Source organism: Macrotis lagotis, chromosome 1, assembly GCF_037893015.1.
Source record: "Macrotis lagotis isolate mMagLag1 chromosome 1, bilby.v1.9.chrom.fasta, whole genome shotgun sequence".
NCBI lineage: Eukaryota > Metazoa > Chordata > Mammalia > Peramelemorphia > Peramelidae > Macrotis > Macrotis lagotis.
Window position 1 is genome coordinate 922,137,301 of NC_133658.1, and position 13,442 is coordinate 922,150,742.

A 13,442-nucleotide genomic window follows, 5' to 3' on the forward strand; every position below is an offset into this window, starting at 1 on the left:
ACGAGATCTGGTGTAGGGAAGAATTGAATTCTAAACACAACTAAGTCACCTACCAATTATACTAAACAAGTGACCCTGGCCAATGAAGTAATCTTTTGCCTTCCTGAGTTTCTTCACCAATAAAATAAAGACAATAATGGGACTCAACTCCCTTGCTTATTATGAGGCTCGAATGAAAAAGTCAGTGTTATCTATTATTAAAGTGATTTGCAACACTTAAAGCATTAGAAATGCTATTTGATATTATTTTCTTATACTAATTTTATTAAAATGATATATGAGGTATTAATCTTTATCTTAAGATGATGACACTAAGTCTAGCAGATTAAGTGAATTGTCTTGGGTTGTCTACCTCATGTCAGGGATGGCATATGAACCCCAGTTTCTAAAGACATCAACATCACAGACACAGACCCAGTTAGGTTCTATTGCTGACTTTGTTTTAATGGAAAGGACATTTTTTTTAGCTTGAATGAAATTTGGTTTCATAGAATTTAAATATCTTTTATCAGCTTGATTTGAAGAGTGATATAGTCATAGAAAGAACCTTTTCCTACCTTACATGAAGAGGATCCCTGCATATCTTTCCTGCCCTCCTAAAATGAAAGGGAAGGAGGGAGACTATGAATCCCTTGTTCTGACTAGCTAGCAGACAAAGAACTGCAGGAGACACATCCATCTCTCTTTTTGTCATCATGATTTTGATGAAAGATGAAGAAAATCAAAATAAAGGTTTACAGCTTGGAACCATATTGAAAATGGTTTGTTTGCTAGGGATACTTCCTGCAGTCTGTCTTTGTAAAGGTAATTCAGCTTCATTACTGTGGACAAGCTACCTGAAGTCCCCATGAATATGATTCCCCCATTCCAGCTTGCCTTTAAAAAAAAATATCTATTTTCATACATATGCACATATATATTTTTAAGTTACAAAATTTCCTCCCTCCCCTCCGACTAAAGTCATATTAAGTGTAGTGTATACATATTTTTATAAATATTTTTTACAAATTAGTTATTTTCAGCATGAGGAATTAAGATTAACGGATATACCTGAGCAAATTTTTATAAAGTGTTTATCAGATTCAGAAGGGTTGTCCATTGTGTATGATTTTGTTTTCTTCCTCAGGATGGGGACAATATAGTCCACAGCAAGTCAAATGTTGTGGTCCTAGCTCTCTAGACTGCTGAGAGGCATGTTTCCATCAAGGGTATTAATGTCATGATGTTATTGATGTGTACATTGTTCTTTTGGTTCTACTCTCTTGGCTCAGGATCAGATGCTGTAAGTCATTTCATACTTCTCTAGAGTCCAGTTTTGGTTTCTTCTAGAACAATAGTAAAAGATGTTATTCATATGCTATAACTTATTTAACCATTCCCTAATCGTTGGGCATCCCCTCAATTTCCACTTCTTTGACACTACAAAAAAACTGGTATGAATATTTTTTGGAACATGTTAGATTTTGCCCTTTGTTATAATTCCTTCTGGATATAGCCCTAGAATTAGAATTGCTGGGCTGAAAGATATGAACTGTTTTATTGTGTATAGTTCCATACTGCTCTCCAGAAAGGCTGGATGAGTTCACCACTCCACCAGCACTGCATCAGTGTCCCAATACTCCCACAACCTCTCCAACATTGATCATTTTCCCTTTTCCTCATTTTGGGCAATCTAATAGGTGAGATGATACCTCATTGTTCTTTTGATTCTCATTTCTCTATCCAATAATGATTTCCAGCAATGATTCATATGATTTTATGTGTATGTATATAAATATAATATGATTCATATGATTATATATATATATAAAATCTTTAATTTTTTCAAATGAAACCTGTCTTCCTATCCTTTGAGCATTTATCAGTTGGAGAATGACTTATAGCCTTATAAACATGATGCAGTTATCTCTATTTTATGAGACCCTTATCAGAATTCTTAGTAGTGAAGATTGGTTCTCAAATTTCTGCTTTTCTTCTAATTTTGGCAGCACTAATTTATTAGTGCAAAACCTTTTTAATTTAATAAGGTCAAAATCATTTATTTTGCAGTTTGAAATGTTCTCTAATTCTTGTTTGGTCACAAATGCCCATAGATCTGAGAGTATGTCTTGATCTATTAATTTATCTATTTATGTTTACATCCTGCACTCATATTGACCTTATTTTGTTAAAGGGTGTGAGATGTGGGCCAAGGTTCTGCCATCTGCTTTACCAGGTTTCCCAACAATTTCTTTCAGATAGTGAATTCTTATCCCATTAGCTGATGTCTTTGGGTTTCAAATAGTACATTGTTATAGTCATTCCCCAAGAATTCTTTTGGACCTGTCCTAATCCACTGATCCATGAGTCTGTTTCTTGAGCAGTCCCAGGCAGTTTTGATGCCTACCACTTTTATAGCTTTAAGGTAGAGAAATAGTTTTAGCTCTGGTAGAGCCAGGCTACCTTCCTTTACATTTTTTTTCATCAATTCCCTTGCTATTCTTGAACTATTATTATTTTTTTTTACTGCAGATCAATTTTGTTAGTATTTTTTTCTACTTTGGTAAAATAGTTATTTGGTAGTTTGATATGGCACTGAATGAGTAATTTAATTTGGGTAGAATTGTCATTTTGATCATATTAGCTCACTCTAATGATGAGCATTTGACATTTTTTCTAATTATTTAAATCTGACATTATTTGGGTGAGAAGTGCTTGATAATTCTGTTACTATAGTTTTTGGATTTGTCTTGGGAGGTAGATTCCCAAATATTTACTCTTGTCTATAGTTATTTTAAATGGAATTTCTCTTTCTATCTCTTGCTCTTGGAGTTTGTTGTACATATATAGAAATGCTGATGATTTATGTGGGTTTATTTTATATCCTACTACTCTGTTGAATTTGATATTTATTTCAAGGATGTTTTAAGATGCTTTTCTCGGGTTCACTAGGTATACCATCATATCATATGCATAAATTGGAAATTTATTGACAATTCTGATTACTTCCATTTCTTTTTCTTCTCTTATTGCTACTGCTAGCATTTCCAATACTATATTGAATAGCAATTGTTATTCTTGTCTCACCCCTTATTTGATTGGATATATTCCTTGTTTATTCCCAATACACATCATGTTTGTTGATGGTTTTAGATAGATATCATTTATTATGGTAAGGAAAACTTCATTTATTCCTCATTTTTCTAGTGTTTTTAATAGGAATGGATGTTGTATCTCATTAAAAGCTTTTCCAGAATCTATTTATATAATCATATAATTTCTGTTAGTTTTGCTATTGATGTCTTTAAGTTGAGTGTTTTCCTAATGTGGACCCATCCCTGCCTACCTGGTGTACATCCAACCTAATCTTGGTGTATGATCCAAGTAATAACTTGCTATAGTCTCATTGCTAAAAGTATATTTAAGATTTCTTTGAAAGTATTCATCAGGGAGAATGATATAAAATTTCCTTTGTCTGTTTTGGTTCTTCCTGGTTTAGTTATCAGCACCATATTGGTGACATGGAGGGGTTTGGCAGAACTCTTTCCTCTCTTACTTTTTTCCTATTTTCCATAAACTATTTAAAAAATAGTCCCTTAAATTTGTGGTAGAATTCACCTGGAAAATCATCTGGACCTGGAGACATTTTCTTATTTTATTCATGGTTTCCTCAATTTCATTTTCTAAAATGGTATTTTTAAGTAATTTATTTACTTCCTCTTCTGTTAATCGGGGCAGTTTGCATTCTTATAAATATTCATCTATTTCATTCAAGTTATCTACAATTTATTGTTCTGTTTCTAGATTTTATACTTGGATAACCAATTCATTAATAGCCTCTTTCTCCACTTTGTTCATGTAGGCATTGAGAGATATAAAGTTTCCCCTCAAAACTACCTTGATTGTATCCCATAAATGATGATATGATGTCTCCTAATTATAGTCTTGGATGTAATTATTGATTATTTCTATTATTTTGTGTTTGATACACCCATTATTGAAGATAGTTATTTCATTTCCAGTGAGTTCTTGGTTTATCTATCCAATACTCTTCTATTACATATAACTTTTATTGCATCATGGTCTGAGGAGCGTATATTAATTATCTCTGCCTTTCTCTATTTGATTATAAGATTTTTGTTCTAGCAGTTGCTCAGTACTTATGTGGGTGCCATCTATATTGTTGAGAAAATGTTACATATTTTTCTATCCCCATCAAGTTTATTCCAGAGGTCTATAGTATGAGATGTCTAAGATGTCATACATCTGTACAGCTGTACATCCTCCTTGAAAGATTAAAAACTCCAGAGACTGATTGAATAAGCAATTTAAGCCCAATGAAAACACTGTCAGAGGGGTAGCTAGGTGGCACAGGAGTTATAGCACCGGCCCTGGAATCAGGAATGCCTGGGTTCAAATCTGGTCTCAGACACTTAATAATTACCTATCTGTGTGGCCTTGGGCAAGCCACTTAACCCCATTGCCTTGAAAAATCTAAAAAAAAAAAAGACCACTGTCAGAGCTATGTGGGATATATGGGGTTCAGCACTGCGTGGTTGTGGCATCTGGAATATGATGTTTTAGAGGGCAAAGGACCTTACTTTCAAGAATTTGCTGTCCTGCCAAATCCAACATATTCTGTCAGGAGATAAGTTTGGTGTTCCGTAAAATAGAGGGCTTCCATTGTTTCAAAATGGATCAGAATGGAATGGAGAATTTCATTTTTGAATGCAAGAGTGAAGAGGTATATAAAAACATACAAGAAAAGAAAAAAAACAAATATGAATGATTAACAATGAGTTGTATACAATCTTATAGGGGAAAATAACCCTAGCAAATCTTGAGAATTGTTTTTCTCTTGGGTTGGTTAAAGGTTTCAACATTGTTTTATTGACTTTACTTAGAGGCTCTCGTTCTTCTCTATCAGCAATGCTGCTTTTCCCTCAATCTCTGAGAAAAGTACTTTGACCTGGTCATATAGGCAGAGATATTTTCAAGATTAGGAAAACACTCAACATAATTGAACATATTGATTACAAAACCAACAGAAATCAATATTTTCTCAATAGGTGCTAAAAAATCCACTGACAAGAATACAAAATCCATTCCTATGTTTTTAATAAAACCTTTACAAAAGTAGAGAATAAATGAAGTTTTCCTTAAAATAACAACCAGTATAAATCTAAAAATATAAAGAAATGATTTGTGTAATAGGGATATAATAGAAATTTTTCCCGAAAAAGATCAGGGTTGAAACAAAGATGTCCATTATCACCACTATCATTCAATATAGTATTGGAAATGTCAGCTTTATCAATACAAGAAGAAAGAGAAATTGAAGAAATCATAATTGGCAATGATGAGGCAAAACTTACACACTTTGTAGATGATGTTATAGTATGGAAAACCCTGGAAAATCATCTAAAAAATCTACTGGAAACAACTACAAAATTCAGTAAAATATTAGAATATAAAATATACTCACATAAATCCTTTCTGTACAGCTAAGTCCAATGGTAAGAGATAGAAAAAGAAATTCCTGTTAAAGAAACTGTAGACAATATAAAATACTTGGGAATCAACATCCCAAGACAAACCCAGAAACTGAATGAAAACAAGTAAAAAATACTTTGCACACAAATAAAGTGATATGTAAACAACTGGAAAAAATGTCAATTGTTCATGTTTAGGGTGAGCCAACATCACTTGAGCTAATATTAATAATATTTAGGTTGACCCAAATTGAATTACTTGAGTGCCATCCAATCAAACTACCAAATAACTTTTTCATAGAGTTAGAAAAAAATAGATACAAAATTCATCTGGAGCTACAGAGGTTCCAGAATATCAAAGAAACTGATGAAAAAAATGTAAATGAAAAATAGCCTAGCTCTCTCAGGTCTAAAACTAGGCTATGAATGGAAGTTATCAAAACTGTCTTGGACTGGTTGAAAAATACATTGATGGACCAATGTATAAGTATTGCCACCAAAGAAAGAGTAGTAAATGATTGTAATCATCTATTGTTTGACAAGCCTAAGAACTTTAGCTTCAAGGTTAAGAACTCACAATTCCACAAAAAAAATTGTAGCAGAAAACTCAGAAACATTATGGCAAAAACTAGGCAAGGACCCACACTCACACCAAAATAAATTCGATATTGGCACAGGATTTAGACTTAAAGGGTGATAGCATAGACCAATGAACAGATGAAGAAATACCCTATCAGATCTGTGGAAAGATGAGAAATGTATGAACAAACAAAAAATAGAGTACATTGTAAATTGCAAAATGCATGATTTTGACTATATTAAATGCAAAAGATTTAGTACTTATGAAACCAATGCTCCCATGATTAAAGGAAGAATAGAAAGCTAGGCAGAATTTTTCACAGCTGGGGTTTCTGATAAAGTTCTCATTTCTAAAAATCTATAGAGAATTGCATTAATTTTATGAGGTTATAAGATATTACCAAGCTGATAAATTATCAAAAGTTATGAACAGGCAATTTTCAGATGAGGAAATTGAAGCTATATATAATAAAATAAAAAATGCTTAAAATCATTATTGATTAGAGAAATACAAATCAAAACAACAATGAGTTACCATCTCCCACCTCTCAGATTGATCATTTTCCCTTCTTGTTTTCTTAGACAATGTTAGAGAGGTTGTGGGAGATTTGGGATATCAATGCACTGTTGGTGGAGTTGTGAGATAGTCATTCCATTCTGGAGAGCAATATGGAACTATCTTCGAAGAGCAATACATTTGATCATACCCTTTGAACCAGCAAGAGCAATATTAGGCCTATGTTCAGAAGATATCACAAAAAAATGAGAAAAGTGCCACTTGTTCCAAAATTCATATTATCCTTCTGCAGAGGCAAAGATTTAGAAACTGAAGCGATTCCCATCAACTGGGGAAATGGATAAAGAAGTCGTGTATATGAATGTTATGCAGTGCTATCGCTCCTTAAGAAACCATGAAAGGTTAGACTCTAAAGAAGCAAGGAAAGAATTACAAGCACATTTTGAATTGAGCAACTTTGAAGAATGCAACTCCTCTCAGAAATTCACAGGGTTAGGACACACTGAGAGACCTGTTATACTATCCTCATCCAGTGGAAGAAAACAAACAAAAAACTACAGCATCTGAATGAACTACAATCAATTTTAAAAATATTCTCTTATATTTTCCCTTCTAATCCCGGTTATCTTTCTCTTTCCTTAATTCTAATTTCTTATACAGAAAATGACTAATATGAAAATATGTTAAACACAAGTGTAGATGTATATTGTTCACTGGACTATTCACCTCCAGGAGAGGGAGATTGTAAGGAAAGGGGAAGAAAATTATATAGCATAAATATGCATGAGGGTAAGTGTTGAAAAACTTACATAACATATAAATGTAAAAAGAAAATATCAATTAGACAAAAAATCCCCAGGATTATATCTAAAAACCAAAAGATAAATAAAGAAAAGAAAGTGAGGTTGATGATTTAGCACTGCATCTACTCACTCAAATCCAATTCAGATGCCCAACATGGTATCATCTCCCTGATGTCATGAGCTTCTTCGAAAACAAAGGACACACCATTATGATTTGAAATCTGATATTGCTAGGGGAGTTTTAATTTGTTCTTCTCTAATTTTTTTAGTTCCATGTTTAGTTCATTGATTTCTTCTATCTCCAAGTTATTCATGTAAGCATTTAAAGATGTAATATATGCCCTGACAACTGCCTTGGCTGCATCCCATAAGTTTTGATATGTTATCTCACTATTGTCATTAACCAGGATGAAATCATTAAAACTTTCTATAATTTGTTGTTCGATGCACTCATTCTTTAAAATGAGTTTATTTAGTTTCCAATTTAGTTTAGGTCTATCTCTCCCTGGCCCATTATTGAATGTGATTGTTTATTGCATTATGATCTGAGAAGGATGTATTCACTATTTCTACTTGTTAAGTTTTTTGTTAAGTAATTGTAAGTTATTCATGCCCTAGTACATGGTCAGTTTTTGTGTAAGTGATATGTACTGCAGAAAAAAAAGAATATATATTCCTTTCTATCCCCATTCAACTTTCTACAAAGGTGTACCATGTCTAGGTTTTCAACATTGTATTTACATCCTTAACTTCCTCCCTGTTTATTTTATAGGTAGATTTATCTAAATTTGAGAGCAGGAGGTTGAAGTCTCCCAACAGTAGAGTTTTGCTGTCTATGGCTTCCTGTAACTCATTCGACTTGTCCTCTAAAAATTTGGATGCTATACCATTGGTGCATGTATAATTAATACTAAAATAGCTTCTTTCTCTATAGTACCTTTTAGGAGGATGCAGTTTCCTTCCTTATCTTTTTCAATGAGATCTATTTTTACAGTTGCTTTATCTGACATAAGCAGTGCTGCCAAACACATAAGAATAAATGATATTATTTTGAATTATTGAATATGCTTCAAAATAATACTAATGGAAATAATATAGATAATATCATAGATAACTATAAGGCTTTCTTTCTTTCTTTATTCATTTTTTTGCAGAGCAATGTTATTATTTGCAAAGTGTAAAATAGGTAGTTATCAAGTGTCTGAATCAGGAATTGAACTCAGGTCCTCCAGGCACCAGGGTCAGTGCTTTATCCCCTGTACCACCTATAACTCTAGGAACTTTCTTTCACTTAGAACTATGATTCATCTATAACTATCAACTAATAAAGAATAATTTATAATCCCACAATCTCATAAGCAAAATTATATCTTAATATGGATTTTCCCTTTTTTGGATAAGCTAGGTCCAAAAACTTACATTAGAATGAGAAATTATGCAATATTACTTCACAGAAGTTTTCAAATCATTACTAATCTTATAGACTCTTTTATCTGTTTATTCCAAAGACTATATATAATGTGGTTCAAAAAGGGAGGTATTATGGAATAGGATATGGATAGGATTATGTCCTTTATGGACTCAGATTGTAAAGTTGGCAGTAGCTACATGAAGCCAATTGATAGATGGAACAAAGAAACCAAAAAATGTGGTCTTCTTTCACTGGAAATCTGAGCAGAGTGGAAAATATTCTACTGTGGGATGCAATGATGAAGCCAAAGCAGCCAGCCCCTAAGGACAATATATTGCTAATGTCTCTGAGTAACAGATCTTGAGTAAGGAGGGAATAGATATCACAGGAGAACTGATGGATCACATTGAATTGGCAGGAAGACAATCAAAATGTGTAACACGTATAGAAAGCCGAATAAAAAAGGACAGTGACCAAGCATGTGAGTGTCATCTTCATGCAGACACTAGGGCGAATGAAAACTGTGTATTGAAGTGGGATGATGGCAGATGGCAACATAGTGATCACGGGCCATGACAGTGAGCAAAGTAATTTCAAAATATGCCAAGAAAACAAGCAGAAATACCTGAGCTGCACATCCAGAAAATGAAATAACTCTGTTGTTCAGCAGGGAGTTAATGGATGCTAGGGAAACTGTGACTGATATGTATCAGTCATCAACAATGGACAAATTCCTAAGGAAAAAGTACATGGGGGTGTGGAGTCTTCTGTCAAAGGTGGTGATGATGACAAGGAGGAGATTCCCCATCAAGCCTGATGAGTAAAGTAGAAAGAAAAGCAAAGAATATAAGATCTTCAGTGCTTGAGTGTCAGAAAATCCCAGAAGTAGAAACTCAGTCATGATGGTGGTAATGTTAGACAATTTCAGATTCAGTAAATGAACTAGGAAGTGAAATTATATAGGTGATCAGTCAGAGACTATAATGGATATCTTGTGGATGAAGAGGAAAAATTAGTATTGCATTTTTATCATTACTTCCTATTATATAGAACCTGTGATTTCTTGGGTATTTGACTTTGGTCAGCCCAGTTACCTCTCAAGAAAAAGGTCTGAAACTGTTTTATGGGAGGTATAGAGTTTCACTAATAAAGAATATTTCTATATCTGGGAAATCCATCTCTTACAAACATGGATACTGAAAGGTAATAATGTATTGATTATCTGTCAATGAATACATCCGTACACTTAATCTAACTGAGGCCAGAAACCACTAATGAAATTGATGATCTGTAAGTATTGAATTGCCTCTTATTGTATTCCTTTCCCATGAACATTTGATCTTTATGAATATCCATAAATAACACAGAAAAAAATCAGAAACTTAAAAAAAAATAGATTCAAACCTATTATTTATTTTTGCTACAGTACTGCTAGGAACTGTAATATTTTTTCTTCCTTCCACTGTTCTCTACATACTTTCCCAATAACTGAAAGTGGCAAGTGAATGGTGGAGATGCATGGAGCAATATATTTGCCCCATACAAGGACAGGAGGAGGATGAAGTCTGTTAATTTGGCCTGTTATTCTCTCTGATGCTTAGAATATCTCTCTTCATCTAAGCTTTATCATCATCATCACTGAATGCTCATCTTATCACATTGATTTTTTTCCATTAAGACTCATAAGGCGGGAAGCCTACATGGCTGGCGTGGGCACTGCGGCAGGAGCAACCAGGCCCTGGCCGTGTGGCACTCCCGGACCAGCTCTCTGTGGGAAGGCGGCTCGAGCAGCTCCTGGCGGTGGCAGCGAGCCATGGCGGCAGCCCTGTAGGAGCTACGGAAAGACCTGGAAGAAGTGAAGGAGTTGCTGGGAAAGGCCAGTAGGAAAAGAATCCATGATGCCCTAACAGCAGAAAAGACCAAGTTAGAGACGGAAATCAAGCACAAGACAAAGCAGAAAGGACATGAGAAAGGAGAAACCATTGATAATGAGAAACCAGCTGCTGTGGTTGCCCCCATTTCAACTGGGTACACAGTGAAAATCAACAATTATGGATGGGATCAATCAGATAAATATGTGACAATCTACATCACTTTAAACAGTGTTCATCAAGTCCCCACTGAAAATGTACAGGTGCAGTTCAAGGAGAAGTCATTTGAAGTGCTTGTAAAGAATCTCAGTGGGAAAAATTACTCTATGACTGTCAACAACCTTTTGAAACCCATTTCTGTAGGAGCTAGTTGGAGAAAGATCAAGTCTGATACAGTTCTTGTGTTATGCAAAAAGAAACAGGAACAGAAATGGGATTACCTGACCCAAGTGGAGAAAGTATGCAAAGAAAAGGAAACATCTTCCTTTGATAATGACACAGATGCTAGTGAGGGGTTGATGAATTTTATGAAGAAAATTTATGAAGATGGAGATGATGAAATGAAGAGAAATATTAATAAAGCCTGGGTAGAGTCAAGGGAGAAACAAGCCAAAGGAGAGAATGAATTTTAAGACAAAAATGTCCTTTCAGACACCAGTATGGAAAAATTCTTTCCAATAAGGAGCTATTGCTGAGCTGCATGGATGCATTTGACAAGTATATTGTTTACATAGCCTTCTTCCAAGAAAAGACCATGAACTCTTTCCATTTCATGCTGGAGGATTTATTTAAAATAAAATATGCTTATTTTAAAACACTTCTTTCAAGGAAGGTTGCCTTAGTGCCCTGGTTTTTGTATGCAAGGAAAGCGGGTCATTGTTTCCTCACTTAAATGTCAAAAAAAAGTCTTGCTAATTAAAAAGTTATATATTCATTATCTCTAGTGTTTATCTGCACAATTAAAGGGTTGAACCTACAGTCACAGTAAACTTGCTTTTCCTTCAAGGTTGGCATGGATCTTTAGTCTTTCAACTTGATATTTTAGGAAGAGCAATTATAAAACTTGAGGTGTGAGCCTGTATAGGTTGTGGTTATAAATTGACCCATGCTCCTCAAGGAACAGGGAAAGGGGAAGTTGAATTTTCAGTTACTGCTATGATGATTGTTATAAAAGACTTGATTAAAGTTTTAAAAGATGAACTTAATTACTATCTATAAATATTAGGGAATTACTTGAAAAATTAAAACTTCAAACAATTCAAAAGTGAGTGAGCAAATAAGCCTCTAGTGGTGAGAACTAATCTCAAATTCTTCCTGAATTAAACAGTGGATAACAATAAAATAAAGAAAAGTTAAAAAAAAAGATTCATAAGGCAACTAAAATGAGTAACCTACCTCTCCCTATTGTCTTCTATGGAATGGCATTCAAGGGGGCAAATTGTCTTGATAAAAGGCAAGGACAGGAAAGGGGGATGGAAGGAAGAAAGGAAGGAATGAAGGAAAGAAGGAATGAGGGAAGGAACAAAGGAAGGAAGGGAGGGAAAACAAAAGGGGATAATAAGCATTCTGTTCAAAATCATTGCATGTTACCGAAACAAGACAACAAATCTTGTTATTACTTTCTCCTGTCTGAGTTTCACAAAGATTTGCTGAATTCTTTATTTCTTGGAGAAAGACCTCCAGAAAACACTCAACTCAGGCTGCATTGGGAGAAAATTATAAAGATTTCATTGTTATCTGGCCATTATAATTCTACTGTCCACTATGGGGAAGCATATCTTCTCTCATTCTTCTCAAATATATTTCTAGTTGAAATTGGTCAGTATATTTGAGCAGATGGCTCTATAAACCAATTTCATACTTGGTAGCATTTCCTTGGGCATATTGTCCCTGCTCTTCAGTAAAATATAGAGAGACAAAGATCATTGTAGTGCTGCAATTTTCTATGTATAGGAAAAATATAACAACATGTTAATTAGTCCTCTTAGAAGGACTGGGTTGGAGTTTGAGAAATGTTAATTAATGTACATGTGTATGAATATTTATTATGGCTACATGATTCATTATCTCTCAGGATTCCTCAAAAGAATCAAATAAAGCCCTCTTCATGAATTTTGTTAAAAGGCAGAAGAGGAAAAATTCAAGTTTCCTGAGAAGTGATTTGATTTATAAACTCAGTTGACTGACAAAAAAGAGAGTTTCAAAAATTTGGGGTAAAATGTTTCTAAATCCATTTTATTTTATGCAATAACATTAAGTCCCAAAGAATCCCTTATCACACTTTTGCCTTGATTTACAAGAGACAAACTAGTTAGGGAAACCCACCAATAAAGTGATGATGTCTGACATATATATTATATATTCCTTTCTAGATCCATTTAACTTTCTCCGAAAGTCTATCATGTCTAGGTTTTCTAACATTAAATTAACCTCCTTAACTTCATCCTTGTTTATTTTATGGTTAGATTTATCTATGTCTGAGAGCAGGAAGTTGAGGTCTCCCACCAGTAGAGTTTTGCTGTCTATGTCTTCCTGTAACTCATTCACCTGTCCCTCCAAAAATTGGATACCATACCACTTGGTGCATGTGTATTTAATATTAAAATAACTTCTTTGTCTTAAGTACCATTTAGGAGGATATAGTTTCCTTATTTCTTTTAATGAAATCTCTTTTTTCAGTTGCTTTGTCTGAGATAAGTATTGCTACTCCTGTTTTTTCACTTCAGCTGAAGTAAAATCTATTTTGTTCCTACCTTTACTCTGTATGCATCTCTCTGCTTCAAATGATTT

At 34.0% G+C, this 13,442-nt stretch overlaps 2 pseudogenes; one reads left to right on the plus strand and one right to left on the minus strand.

Moving 5' to 3' along the window:
* Positions 1-8,830: 8,830 nt before the first annotated feature.
* LOC141509461 (olfactory receptor 14C36-like) lies at positions 8,831-10,596 on the minus strand (annotated as a pseudogene).
* Positions 10,595-11,284, plus strand: LOC141492762 (calcyclin-binding protein-like; annotated as a pseudogene).
* Positions 11,285-13,442: the final 2,158 nt, after the last annotated feature.